Below are 15,066 nucleotides of genomic sequence, written 5' to 3'. Positions count from 1 at the left end.
ATTCCTGAGTCAGCATAGCTGACTCAGGAATTCTGGGAGTTGAAGTCCATGAGTCATAAAAGAGCCAAGGTTGCCTACCCCTGTTCTAGGTGAACCCAGAAGCATTACTCCTTCTCATGAGACTAAGATAGCATGAAAAGTAATATACTACATAGAAGGCGGCAATGGAAAATCAGCAGCAACTGAAGAAAGCAAAACAGGCCACTGTTTATATGCATAAAACTTGGTTTAGTGCAGATACATCTCCATCCAATTTCCCCTGTTGAAAGCCTCCCTAGGAAACAAGCAGCAGTGTAAGAAAGCTCAGCAATAGACCTAGAGGCCATATTTAATATCAATTTCCCAATGAAGCACTATTCAAAAAGAAGAATATGAAGCTATTAGTCACTGGAAAACCTCAGCAAGGTGGAGCCAGGGAATAACTGACATACTGGTTAAGGAATTCGTATGGAGAATTATGCTTAAGTCAGCACCTCTAATCAATTGCTCAAGGCATAGTAGCATCTTTGAAGTACAGCGAGTTTGAAACACACCCACATTTTACTAAAATCCCTGGGATGAACTACTTTACTTATGAATCTTGCTCTTCTCCAGAAATCTCTTTTAAAATTTCAATTAAATTCATTTTTAAGTGATTTGAGGCTTGGGAGATCTTGAAATTTTTGTTTTCTTGGTTGGTTTATACAGAACCTCCAGTTCTACTAGCTGTACAACAGCCACATATAGAATTAAAGAGTTCTTAAGCTTAGGAATATGACTGACATATAGTATTTTTCCACACAAAAATCATTTTGGGCTCTTTCTAGAGTATCTTAGACATTTAATTTACTGTAACAGAAGCTGAGAGTTATCTCCCAAATTATTAGAAAGTTATGCCAGTCCTTTACATCAGGGGTCCCCAACTCTCGGTCCATGGACCGGCACCAGGCCACGGCATGCCAGAAACCGGGCCATACAAACAAGTGTGAAGCCCATCCACGGGATGCAGGCAGCATGAGAAACCACACCTCCTTCAGTCCACAGAAAAAAATCTCTCCATGGAACTAGTGCCCAAAAGGGTTTGGGGGGCCACTGCTCTACATGTCCCCCCCAAAAAAATTTCCCAGTGTTTCTGCTCACAACACCAAATAGAGGAGATAAATATTTTATGCTCCCATCTTATGTAGAGAGGCGAGGGGAGAAATCTCCATAATTTGTGATTCACCAATCTGAACAGACAGCTCACTAACTGTGGGCTGTGGCTTGCCAAGAACTTTGACAAGTTGGTTGTCTTTGCAATCCCAGAAAAGTACCAACATAAGATCTGTTAAACCCTGGAAGGGCAACCTTATATGATCAATAATTGTGCTAGTTTACAAGCTATGCAGTAAAGCATTATACATTATGTATTTTTTTTACTTTTGCTGTGTGTGATCCACAGAAGTATTGTTTAATCTCAAGCTTCCCGGATAATATAAAATGTACTCACTCTTATGGAAGATTTACCTTTGTTTTCCATGTATCCATATATACTCAGATTTTGCATAAAATATGAGAAATTGCCAGAGCATGAGGTTCTCTAGAGAAAGCTGCAGCTTTTCATTTTATCCCATTAACACAAGTAAAAAAGATGCTGGAATAATTTCTACACATCATGAGGATAATGGGGGTACTAAACTTTATATTACAATCATTTAGTATACTTATAGTCTGCCTTTTTTCCCCCATGGTCCAGCAGAAGGAACTTCAGCCATGCAGTCCCCAGGGATCTCCCATGAAGTTTTGACCCAACCCAGATTTTCTTGACTTGAGCAAGAGAGCACCATTCTTGCATCATGGTTCTTCAAACTGTGCCATGCCTTAACAATGATCCTATAAGCCCCATGAGCAGCAAGAGCACAACTGAGTTGGATCATTTTTAGATTCTTAAAAATAAGTTAATAAACTTAATTTCATCTTCATCAGCTAAAAATTACAAGAGACATATAGACTGGCATTGGCTCAGGCTCACTGGCTACTTTTTGGATGCTAAAATATTGAAAAACATGTAATAGTTCTCCTAGTGCCCTGGCCTCATGCTACATCTTAATTAAATTGTTTTTAAGGAAAAGATTTAGAAACAGGGATGGCTCTGCTGTCAAGGCAGCAAATCATGGAAGATGACAAAAAGGCTCTGGAAGGGAAACGGCTACAAGGGACGCTCTGCTCTCCTTTAAGCTGCCTGCTTGTGGAAGTGTGAATGTAAAAGCAGTTATATAAACAGCTTACCTTGAAAGAGAGGAGGGGATGAGAAAGAAACTCAAGATTGCCTCACCTTGATTCTCTTGAGTATAATAGTTGTATGAGAAAAATTATACCAGGCTTTCAAAATACTATTATTATACCTTATAACATTGAAGTAAAGTTCCAGCATTTCTTGTGGAATCTCTTTCCTGATTTGGCCTACCCCAAAGGGCTGATACTGCTTTGTACAGGTGTAGTGAAGAACACAATCCTAACACTAGTATTGTCAAAGCAGATTTTGTATAAGGAGACAGGTTCCCATTGGGTTCCTTGCCTCAGTCAATAAAATGTTTTGGGCTATGTTAATAATTACGTTTGTTCAAGTTATATTCTGATGTAGAATGCATACTTAATAGCCTTGAAGGACAGGTTTCTTGCCCTCAACTACCTTGCAGGGCTTATATCCATCATTCCTTCAAGAATTCAGAGCAGCTTTCATAAGAATCACTTTTATCTCCATAACAGCAAACTGGTGAACTAGTTTAAGTACGTTTTGGTGGCTAAGGGTGCGCTTGAATCTGAGTCTTTTGGTCCAAAACCTTAATCACCATTTATAAATGGCATGAATAGAAGCCAAGTCATGATAAAGAGGGACACGGTGGCTCAGTGGGTTAGGACGCTGAGCTTGTCGATCAGAAGGTCGGCAGTTTGGCGGGTCAAATCCCGAGTGCCGCGTAACAGAGTGAGCGCCTGTTACTCATCCCAGCTTCTGCCAACCTAGCAGTTCTAAAGCACGTAAAAATGCAAGTAGAAAAATAGGGACCACTACGGGGGGAAGGTAACAGCGTTCCGTGCGCCTTTGGCGTCTAGTCATGCCGGCCACGTGACCACGGAGACATCCTCGGACAAGCGCTGGCTCTTCAGCTTTGAAACGGAGATGAGCACCGGTCCCTAGAGTCGGAAACGACTAGCACACATGTGCGGGGGAACCTTTACCTTTACCTTTACATCATAAAGAAGGAGGTCTGTGGCTTTACCATCAGACTAAAAGTGAGAGACTTCACTTTTATTAAAATATTGTATGCTTGTATAAGATCATAAAAGCTGGTTTTCCTCCTCAGGATTAAAAAAAAAATAATATGAGGTGGAAAAACTTAATGGGTCCTTACTTTCCTCCTCAGATTCAAACTGAGTTTCTTTTCATGCAGAAAAGGGAAGGAAGGGAAATGCAGGTCAAATGGAAAGTATTCCTTATGCAAACTTTAGACTCATTCATTCCCATTCTCATGCCTGATACAATCTAAAGAGCCAGAAACAGTCATCACATGCTTGTAATCTTCTGTATATAGAAGCACAAGAACAGACAATGATCCTGTCCTGCTGAAAGAAAGATCAGTCTTGCCGTCCTCTTACTCTGACTAGCATTTGTTATTTGATGAACAATATAAAAAGAAGCTGAGTCAAAGGCCCACACCCCTATGAAAAATCTCACCTTTAATCAAGTTTCTACTTGCAATCTCATACACTTCGGATGATTCCAATGGACAGCTCCTAATGCAACCAGTGAGAAGGCATTAGATCAGGGGTCTTCAAACATGGCCCTTTTATGACTTGTGGAGTTCAACTCCCAGAATTCCTCAGCCAGGCATGCTGGCTGAGGAATTCTGGGAGTTGAAGTCCACAAGTCATAAAAAGGCCAAGTTTGAAGACCCCTGCACTAGATAGCTATTTACCTTAACTGATTTGTCTGACCTTGAAAAAAATGGAGAAAGAGATGGGGGGGGGGAAGAGACAGTAATGTGGAAGCACAGGAGGATCACAAGTAGAAGACACTATTTAAAAAAACAAAAACCTTAAATTCTATAAATGAAACAGGACAATTGCATAAGAAGTCTTGCCTACCATACAATAAAGGTTCCCCCGCACATGCGTGCTAGTCGTTTCCGACTCTAGGGGCCATTGCTCATCTCCGTTTCAAAGCCGAAGAGCCAGCGCTTGTCCGAGGACATCTCTGTGGTCATGTGGCTGGCATGACTAGACGCCAAAGGCACACGGAACGCTGTTACCTTCCCACCGTAGTGGTCCCTATTTTTCTACTTGCATTTTTACGTGCTTTCGAACTGCTAGGTTGGCAGAAGCTGGGACGAGTAACAGGCGCTCACTCTGTTACGCGGCACTCGGGATTCGACCCGCCAAACTGCCGACCATCTGATCAACAAGCTCAGTGTCCTAACCCACTGAGCCACCGCGTCCCTTATACCATACGATACAATACGGTTATTCACCACCCAGTCAAACAAGCTTATAAGAAAGCTTATCATTCTTGTTCCACATTGTAAGGTGTGATTTTCAAAACACTTGCTAAAAGTAAACTATTGTACCACATACAGGTTAGATCAATACGAGCAATACAGCGTATAAACAAGACAACGATAGAAATGTTCCAGCAACTATTCACTCTGACAGTTATCATCCAAATGAAGTTATACAAAATGGCAAATTCCTTCCATTTCTCCTGCAGTGCCCCCCTCTTTTTTTATTTTCAGCCCCACTGGGCCCTTTATAAGGAATCCTGGGTATTTGCTTAGACGTCTACAAAGGGCGTAAAAGATATTCCTCACTTACCTTATGTAGCAGCTCTATTTCCTGAACTGAGAAAAGAAAGGTGTAAAAAAAAGCACAATCGAAAGACTGGTGTTACTGGTGACAGTATGAAGCACAAAGACTGAACTGCATTAGTTCACCTGAATGCTGATGCCACACCCTGTTTTGTGCTTGTACTTATTCTCTCTCTCTCTCTCTCTCTCTCTCTCTCTCTCTCTCTCTCTCTCTCTCTCTCTCTCTCTCTCTCTCTCTCTCCCCTCCCTGTTTGGCATTTCACACATGATGGGATTCAGGCTGAACAGGCAAATTAAAAAAGTTTCCAACAGCTGTAACATGCTCCAGCAGGATGAAGCCATTTTACAAAGGTTTCTTTCTCACTGCTAAGAGGTTTTGGTAAAGAGACTAAGAAGTAGTGCAAGACCAGACTATATGGTTATGGATTCTATTCTAAATGTGTTTGGGGTGAAACGACTCTGAGATGTTGCAGCTATCTCAAAAGAGACAATACTATACCTTAAAAAAAGTGGTGGGGGGGGAACGAGCATTAGAACATAGAGAAACAAGTCTGATTTTTCTACTTTCAGTATGGCTCAGCATTTTGTAGTCCTTGAGAAGCTTTTGAGGAAAAAAAACACTGCCTGCTAAGAGCTATTATTGTGGTTGAGCAAATCCTGGATTTTAATGCGGGTGAAATCAATGTTTCTGCCCAAACATTCTGTCCAAAGTGGATTCTCCGTAGAGAAACACAAATTAGCATCGGAAGACCAACATTAACCCCCTCCCAAATTATGCACTTCCCCTCCTTTTCTGGCTACAAGAATTTGATTTTTTTAATTTTATTTTACACCAGCTGCCTGCAATTAGTGCAGGTTCACATCCCACCAGGCTCAAGGTTGACTCAGCCTTCCATCCTTCCGAGGTAGGTAAAATGAGGACCCAGATTGTTGGGGGCAATAAGCTGACTTTGTAATAATGCCGCTTGGGGTGTGTGTGAAAGCCCTAACAAGCAGGCATATACATAGAATGAAGGCTACTGCTAAGCTTGTAAGCCACCCTGAGTCTTCGGAGAAGGGCGGGATATAAATGTAATAAAAATATAAAAAATATAAATATATAAATATATATTTCCCTTTACAATTAACCACAGCTGGCTGGGTCATCCAAACTCAGACTGACTGTATTAATGTTAATTTCAAAACATACTTCTTGAAGTTTGTTTTCATTAAGCAGAGCAAGTTAAGATTAGTCTCAACAGTTAACTTTAAGCCAAATTTAGCATTCAGAAGACACAGTAGACTGCAGTCAATCCAAAACAGAAGTGGAAATGAATGTTTCCTGTCTCCTGATAACAGCTATGTTGGAAAATAAAATCTACATATGTGTATAGGAGGAATTTTGGGGTCATTGCTGAAATTCTAACTCACAGATTATATCCAAATGTAATCAATGTGTAGAGATCTAATTCCCATTAACAACTACAACAGGTTTTTCCTGCCCAGGGCGCACTGCAGCATCGGATCAAATGGATTGTTATTTAACAGAGGACATGTAGATAAAAAGGTTCCTCTCCCAGATCAAAATTGTAATTCCTTACCTTTGGGACTCTTTTCAAGAAAAATGACAAAGTCATCAGGGCTAAATGTTTTCAGTGGCCTATGATGTGGCCCTCAGAAAGGTATCTCAGAGCATCCATCCATTGAAAAGCTGGTGCAACTTTTACAAAAAGAAAGCACATGGATGTTTTTAGGTGAGAATATTCTAACGCTGGACACAAATACTATGCACATCTTGGAAGCAACTCTTAGATAGCAATCTAGCACTATGTACAAATGCCAGTCCTATAATAAGTTTGCTCTTTCTTCAGTTTTCATGCCAGCTAATGCCCTGCCACTCCCTTTGAAGTATTAGAGTAGTTTGTTCAAACATGTTGTGAAACATTCTCTTCCCCCAACTTCACCATAGCAAAATTAGTTGAATTTTCCAGAACATACCTTCAATGTTACCTATTAACCAAACTACAGTTGGATAGATGGTAAATTGATTGCAAATAGTTTAAATGCAGTGAAATACCATGGTTATGACTATTCTGTACCACTGTCACTAGCATCTAGCACAAAAATGTATGTGTAAATAAGCCACTAAAGTGAAATTGTGGCAGTTATAATTCCTTGCTATTCAGTGCAATTTCAAAAACAGTATTTGTAATTGGAGGAAGATAAAAAAATTGATAGTTAAATGATAAATAGTTGGCCATATATCTCTTGATTTTTTTTCTGAGCCCTATTACTTCAATCAGAGAGCATTTACATTAGGGATATCAACATGCTTATTACTAGCATGCCTGTCAAGCCAAAATGATTAAGAGGGGAAGGGGTAATTATCTATCAAACGTCTACGTGATTATCTAATTGTTATAAAGTACTATAAAGTAATCATGGCAAATGTTCTTAATTTTAATCCTGTACATATCTAAAAGAAAGCCTTGGCATTTGGTGCTTATTTTGCTTTGACAATGTCAGAGATTAACTGCAATTCTATTCTGCACTTCTGGAAATAGTTTTCACTATGGTTCATTCTAAATAAGATAAGATACAGCATTTTAAATAGCCAAAGAAGGTCTCATGAAAAGTCAGATACTGGCATTCATGAAACTAAAGCCTAAAACCCCATCATGCAAGTTTAAACCTCTAAGGGAGGTGGGCTGCTTAGAAACAGGATAGATGAATGAATGAATGAATGAATGAATGAATGAATGAATGAATGAATGAAATGAATTGATATGAATTGGACTAGACCAGGGGTCGGCAACCTCGGCTATTTTATGACTCGTGGACTTCAACTCCCAGAATTCCTGAGCCAGCACAGCTGGCTCAGGAATTCTGGGAGTTGAAGTCCACGAGTCATAAAAGAGCCGAGGTTGCCGACCCCTGGACTAGACAATAAAGAAATCTCAAAAGTCAGAAAAATCTTCCTCACCATTCACCATCCTTACTCGGCTCTTATCATGCTTTGCTTTCTAATTCAAAGCCCCATTTCCATGACATACTGATTTGGGAGTCACAGAAGTAAACAACCTGCACAAATTCAAAAATTGAGTTAATCAAGGAGGAATTAAGTTTAGCCCCAGATTTTTAAAAAAATCAAACTAACTGTACCCAGTCAACTCACTCCCCCACCAATGTCATATAGATTATTTACTAGAAGACAGTTCTGACATCCATGATCCAAAGGGTATTCCTTGACTTATGGCCAAGCCCGATCCCAGAATTTTGACCATAAATTGTTGCAGTCATATGTTGAGTCACCCTGAGACCATGTCTACAACAGTCACAAACTAAGCCACCATGATCATTAAGCAAATCACATGTTCATAACTCCAAATCCATCTTATTCAATGGGCATTTTTTGTGCAAAATGGCCAATCAGATTTAGAACTGTCAATAGATAATAATAATAATAATAATAATAATAATAATAATAATAATAATAATAATAATAATAATAATAATAATAATAATAATATTGGAAGGGACCTTGGAGATCATCTAGTCCAACCCCCTGCTCAGGCAGGAAACCCTATACCATTTCGGACAAATGGCTGTCCAGTCTCTTCTTAAAAACTTCCAGTGTTGGAGCATTCACAGCTTCTGGTTAATTGTTCTGTCAGGAAGTTTCTCCTTAGTTCTAGGTTGCTTTTCTCCTTGATTAGTTTCCATCCATTGCTTCTTGTCCTGCCTTTGGGCGCTTTGGAGAATAGCTTGAGTCCCTCTTCTTTGTGGTAGCCCCTGAGATAAAAGGAAGCACCACAAACCATCTGCATTCCAGCTTGGGAGGGAAAATCACTCCTTTGAAAACTTTCAAAAAACAGGTAGAGGGTGCATTTGTAATGAGTGAAGGACAGTATCATCAGTTCATATTCTCAAGCATTGGGTGATGGGGTAGATCTGCCTTCAGTATGTTTTCTGGCTTGAGCATGTCAAATTATGATTAAAGTAGAATGCCTTGACCATGATTTGGCACAAAGATTTGTAGTTGGTTGACTTATCCTAGTCCTGATTCCTTATGCAGTCCACTCTCAGCTAAACAATCAGTGAACTACCACTCTCCAGCTTCCAAATACAGACTGACTTGAAATGGGATTGCTCTAGCTAGCATATGGTTTTTTTTCTTCCTGTTTTTATTTCTAGCAGGGGCACATGGGAAAGGTGAAATGGGAAGCCTACTGCAACTCTTTAGTTGAAAATTAGAAATGTTTTGGCTGATCAGCTATTGCAAACCAGAGGTAGCCTGAGTCTATGTTATCTGATGTAGACTAATAGGAAAGCAAGGTATGGTTACCACCCAAATAGGCTGAGTGTATCATTTCAGTATCTCAGAAATGCTTTCTCATCAAACTGAAGAAAAGTTTCAAGTGTGGTTGTAAGCTACAAATGATAGGAACATCACATTGAATAGAGATTAATAAAAATGATAAAACAAAGATCCCACACCTTGAATTTTGTTTTGTTTCATTATAGGTGAAACTATCTCATAACTAACTTTCCCAGTCCCTTACTCCTTTGATTTATTCCCTATGTTTAAGAAATAAATACACATTGCTGAAGAGCAGAGCTTCAATCTGAAAGCAATGTTTTAAATGCTGGCAGGGGAATTCTGGGAACTGAAGTCCACAAGTCTTAAAGTTGCCAAGGTTGGACACTCCTGTTTTAAAATAAACTTAGATAGAAGCACTAGGTATCTTGTTGGGAACTCTGTTACTTTTTGATTCCAAATGGCCACCATGCAAAATATTTGATATATTCTTCAAGCAATACTGTTATCACACCTCCTACTCTTTTAAAAATATTTTTCATCATTGCTCTGCAGAACATCCTCTGTTATAATGTTGTGTTTGGACTTTTCTTTATGTATCAGCCTAAAACAGGGCTTTTCAACTAATGGTACATGTACCACTGGTGGTACGTGAGAACATGGCTGGTGATACGCAGCACTGCCTTCCTCCCCCCCGCCTCCCCCCTGTTGTGATTCAGCATCAGCCTGTGGTTTCGGCAGCTGAGTCGGACAATTCTGAAGAGGACGAGGAAGAGGGGTTTGGAGAGCCTTTGGTTGCAGAGGAAAGTTCTGATGCACCTCAGAGCTCTCAGCCAGGCCCCTCCCATCTTGTTCCTCCACAGACCCAGCTGTGTGAGCCTGAAAGATTGGAAGAAGACGATCCACAGCTGGCTCTCTTCAGGGATGCTCAAAGCAGGAGGCAGACTAGCAGAAGTGAACAAAGAAAAGCAATGAGGCACCTCGGGAGGAGGCAAAGAGAAGCCACGCCCTGAGACTGTTGTTTAAAAGGGGAATGTGTGGGAGGTGCTGGTTGCTGAAGGCAACCGTTTGAAGAGCTTCTGATATACTCTCGTTCTGTATTTGTTTAACTCTGTTTTGAACTGTTTCGTTTAGTTTTTGCAAATAAATTTGGTTGGCTTAATTCCAGCCTATTGAATATAAAAAAGGGGTTGTCCCTGACATTCCAACAGGGCCGGTCGTAGGCTGGAACAGAACACCCCCGCCGCCTCCCCCCGCTCTTTACCAGCTCACTTGCTGCCAGAAAACATGCTGCTTGCCAGCAGCCTGCAGGCGAAGATTGAGGCCCCGCCCTCCCCTTGGACTCATTGTCAGTAACCTTCCCCCAGAAGCAAGCCTGAGCCTGAAGGGGACAGAGACATCCTTGGCAGGTAGGTGTTCATTTTCTTTTCCTCCTCCCTCTCCTCTTCCCGATGTTCTTTATGGAGGGGAAAGCAAAGCGGCAATGAGTCCCCAGGACTCATCCCGCAGCAGCAGGTGGGAATCAAGGCCCATGTTTTTTTTCTGATCCACGCCAAGGTAGGCGAAGCCATCAGAATGTGGAAGGAAAAATGCACCCGCCTGACTCCCTCCCGCCCACACTGTTGGCGACTCTGTACAGCTGGCCCCGACCTCCGCCGACTGGAGCCCATCGGCGGAGGTCGGGGCCGGTGGTACAGAATCGTCAACTGATCAGCGGCCCTGTGTATGCATCCTCCCAAGCCCACAGGAGCTCTGGTGATTCCGTAAGGCTGGTCCTGACCTTCACGAGTGGAAATCGAGGGAGATTGCCAGGAGCACGAGATCGGCATTTCAAAGCCTGCGCTGATCTCGCGCTCCTGACAGTCTCCCTCTCTCTTGTTTCAGCTTGCTTTCTGTTGATCACCGCTTGCTGAGAAACGCCAATTCCCTCTGCTGCGCTGTCCCAATTGCTTTCCTTGCAGCAAGGCAAGCAATTGGGACGAGGAGCTCGAGATCCGGTGTTTCTCAGCACGCGCTAATCAGCGCGTGCGGAGAAACGCCAATTCCCTCTGCTGCGCCGTCACAATTGCTTTCCTTGCAGCAAGTATTTACTGGCCTCACTTAGCAACCTCAAGCTCCCAGAGAAGGGAGGGAGGGAGGAGGGGAGGGAGAGAAGGGGAGGAGGGAGGGGGAGATGGAAGGGAAGGAAGGAAGGAAGGAAGGGACAAAGAAAGAGGTAAGGAAGGAAAGAAGGACAATGGGAGAGAGGGAGTGAAGGAGGGCACCCACCCCAGTCCCACCCCCCTCCACCAGAGACCCATGGATTCCCCCCCCCAGCACACACACACACACAGGCACCCTGTAACCTGAGGGAGGGAGGGAGGGACAATGGAAGGGAGGAAGGGAAGGAGGAAGGGACAAAGAAGGAGGTAAGAAAGGAAGGAAAGAAGGAAGGGACAATGGGAGAGAGGGAGGGAAGGAGGGCACCCACCCCAGTCCCACCCCCTCCACCAGAGACCCATGGATTCCCCCACACAGGCACCCTGCAACCTGAGTGATGAGCTGCCCCACCCAGCCATTGACTTCGCTTGTCAAAAAGTTGCAAAAGGTGATTACGTGACTCTGAGACACTTACCGTCATAAGTATGAATCAGTTGCCAAGCATCCAAATGTAAATCACATGACCCTTGGGATGCTGCAACAGTCATAAGTGTGAAAAATGGTCATAAGTCACTTTTTTCAGTGCTGTCGTAACTTCGGACAGTCACTAAGTGAAATGTTGTAAGTCGAGGACTACCTGTATTTTATCTTTTTTTTTTCCTTTTTTTTCGGTCAGGTTGAAAAGCCCTGACCTAAAACATTAAATGCTACTCATCTTATGTATTTAACTAAGTATTTTGGAGTTTAAAATGCCATAAACAATAGTAATTAACCTTGTTAGCTATTTTGTTTCCATTGATCCAAGGAGCGGGGGGGGGAGTCTGTTTTAAGGCAAAAATAATATATTTAGTATCAATAAAAAACTTGGAGGAAAAAAAGTACAGTCCAAATTTTAAAAGGCATTCAGAACTTGGCTCAGTTCCTTTGGTTTATTACTCAGGTGTGCACACTGCAGACCTATCCACCCTTGCTCAATTCTTACTGCCATAGGCATCTGTAAGCTAAATCATCACATTGATGAAAGTGGTGTTGTGTCTTCGTGCCATGTGTTCTACACCTGCAACAGTGTAATTCAGGGGTGTCAAACTCAATTTCATTGAGGGCCGCATCAGCATTGTGGTTGCCCTCAGGGGGCCGGGTAGGTGTGGCCTGGGTGGGCGTGGCCTACTGGGTGGGCGTGGCTAGAGTGCGTATGGCCTACTGGGTGGGCTTGGCCAACTCTACATCGTTGGCATCAAGGGTGCCTATGGGGGCCTGAGCAGGAGTGGGACAGATCTGAGGGTCTCTGGCAGGAGGAGGGTCTCTGGGCCAGGGCCAAGGCATTGGGGGCCGTTCCCTCACTCTTTCCAGGATGGCTTCACGGGCCATATGAAACCACTTTGCAGGCCGGATCCGGCCCCCGGGCCTTGTGTTTGACATGTCTGGTCTAATTGCACATATAAAAGGGGAAGGGCTTGCATTGGAATAAAATGATGATGCTTTCCTGAGCCATTTCATTTCCTCTGCCTGATCTCTACAATCAAATCAAAGTCGCAAAGGTGCTTTTTCAAGAAGCAACTGGACTTTCTAGTTTTTCCTTGAAGACGTTTCACATCTCATCCAAGAAGCTTCTTCAACTCTGAATGGATGGTGGAGAATAGAAGGACTTCTATTCCTTGCAGACAGCTAGTCATCTGCATCCTTTTAGACAGTCCTTGAGGCCATTTGGAGGTTTATCTGTGTCCGCAGGGTCACCTGAGTAGTGCAAATGTTTGTAGAGCCTTGCTGGCTGCAGGATGTTCTCGGCCCTGTGTCCCTTCACTGTTAAAGATAGGTGCAGGCTGTTGGGGATGAGTCTGTGCTGTCTGCATCTCAAATTGAAGGGCAAATGGTTCCTGAAGAACCATTTGAGCTGAAGAAGCTTCTTGGATGAGAAGTGAAATGTCTTCAAAGAAAAACAAGAAACTGCTGTTGCCTCCTGAAAAAGCACCTTTGGGATGACCATGACCTGGATGATTGAGAATCTCCATAGACATGTAGCTATGCACTTTGCAATGAACACCCTTCAAATGGTGCGTGAGTATGAATGGATTTCCAGAAAACACTGCAGACTATAGGAACCATTTGCACTTCAGTTTGAGATGCAAACAACATAGACACATTCTCAACAGCCTGCATCTGTCTTCAACAGTTCAACAGGGACACAGGGCAGAAAACATCCTGCAGTCAAGAAGGCTCCACACTCATTTGCATTACCCTGAGGGCACAGATAAACCTCCAAATAGCCTCAGCGATTCTCTAAAAGAATGCAAATGACCCCGCTGTCTGCAAGGAATATAAATCCTTCCATTCCTCACTATCCAGTCAGAGCTGAAGAAGCTTCTTGGATGAGAAGCGAAACGTCTTCAAAGAAAAAACAGAAAGTCCAGCTGCCTCCTGAAAAGGCACCTTTGCGACAGCCATGACCTGGATGACTGAGAATCTCCATAGACAATCAAATCAAAGCAGATCTTCATTCAATCAATTTGTGGCCTGCACAACATCCCTGCTGGATGATTCCAATATGGCCAGAACATTCTAAACACAACTATCCTTCCTTGAAATATCATCTACTGACCAGAAGAGAGTCAGATGTAGACCAGGCGGTCTTGCCCTTGTTGTTATTTATTTGTGAGTGGATACACTAATACCACTCAGTTGATTTGCAAATACTAAATTTCAGTACGCCCAAAATAAAACCTAGGCCTAAGGTATATCTTTTTTTATAGGAAGAGCACAGTTTTTAATAGTTTTCTGTTTCTCTCTTCCAAGAATCTGTAGACACCCAAAAGTTGCACACTGATACAATCATTCCCCAGGCTAAGCAAAATGCTCAGCTCAACTGCAGTTTTTAATTCTGTACATTTCTTAAAGCTGCAGTAGACAATAAAATGACTTGGCTTTATCAAGATTTACAGGGAACCTATAATTTAATACATACAATTCCTGGGACTCAACAACTGGCACTGGCTCTCTGTCAAGGTCTTCACACATACACACACACCCCTATCAAGAGTGGGTTTTCTAGGGGCTGGGAGCAGTCTGACCTATTAATGCCTCAGATGGCCCTAGAGACAGGTGATTCCCTAATAATTCCTACAATACCTATTTTGCATAAGGGTGACTCACAGGAAAGTCGTTTGTTTAAAGGAATGGTCTAGCTTGCAAGTGGGGAGAAAAGGCTGGATCACAGACAGAAGTTAATTGCCTCGTCTCTATTATTAAAAGCAGTTACACTGGATTGCTTTAAGCTTTAACTTTACATTCTTATAACTAGGTGGCTTGTGCAAATGCCTTGCTATAAAATGGAAAAAAACATTAGTCATGTGTCACACGCACATGCATACCAATACACTTTTTTAAAAGAACTATTCTGCCACTATGCCTATCAGAGTTCTCAGGGAAGCTTATGTGGACTGCAAAACTGCCAGTTCGCTTCTTTCTCCCGTGTGGTCTCCGTCACTTTGCAGTGATGGAAAGTTGTGACTTCATGGATTCATGGGAGGTGGTGCCTTCAAGTCAGTTTTTGACTCTTGGCACCTGTATGGACTACGCCTTGCAGTATTCCTGACAAATTTTCAGTGGTGGTTTGCCTGTGCCTTCTTCCTCCGGTTGAGAAAGCGCCTGGCCCAAGGTCACCCAGGACTAGAACTCCTGATTTCCCAGTTTCTAGCCTGGTTCCTTAATCACTACACCAAACTGGTGCTTCCTTTCTATTCAGATATATTCCAGTAATTTTCTTTGCAATAATACTCAAGTGGTTTGTTATTACTTTGACTGTTTTTTGGTTTG

This window comes from Vipera ursinii (assembly GCF_947247035.1).
Source record: "Vipera ursinii genome assembly, chromosome: 3".
Classification (NCBI taxonomy): Eukaryota; Metazoa; Chordata; class Lepidosauria; order Squamata; family Viperidae; genus Vipera; species Vipera ursinii.
Note: the sequence above shows the minus strand (reverse complement) of the source record.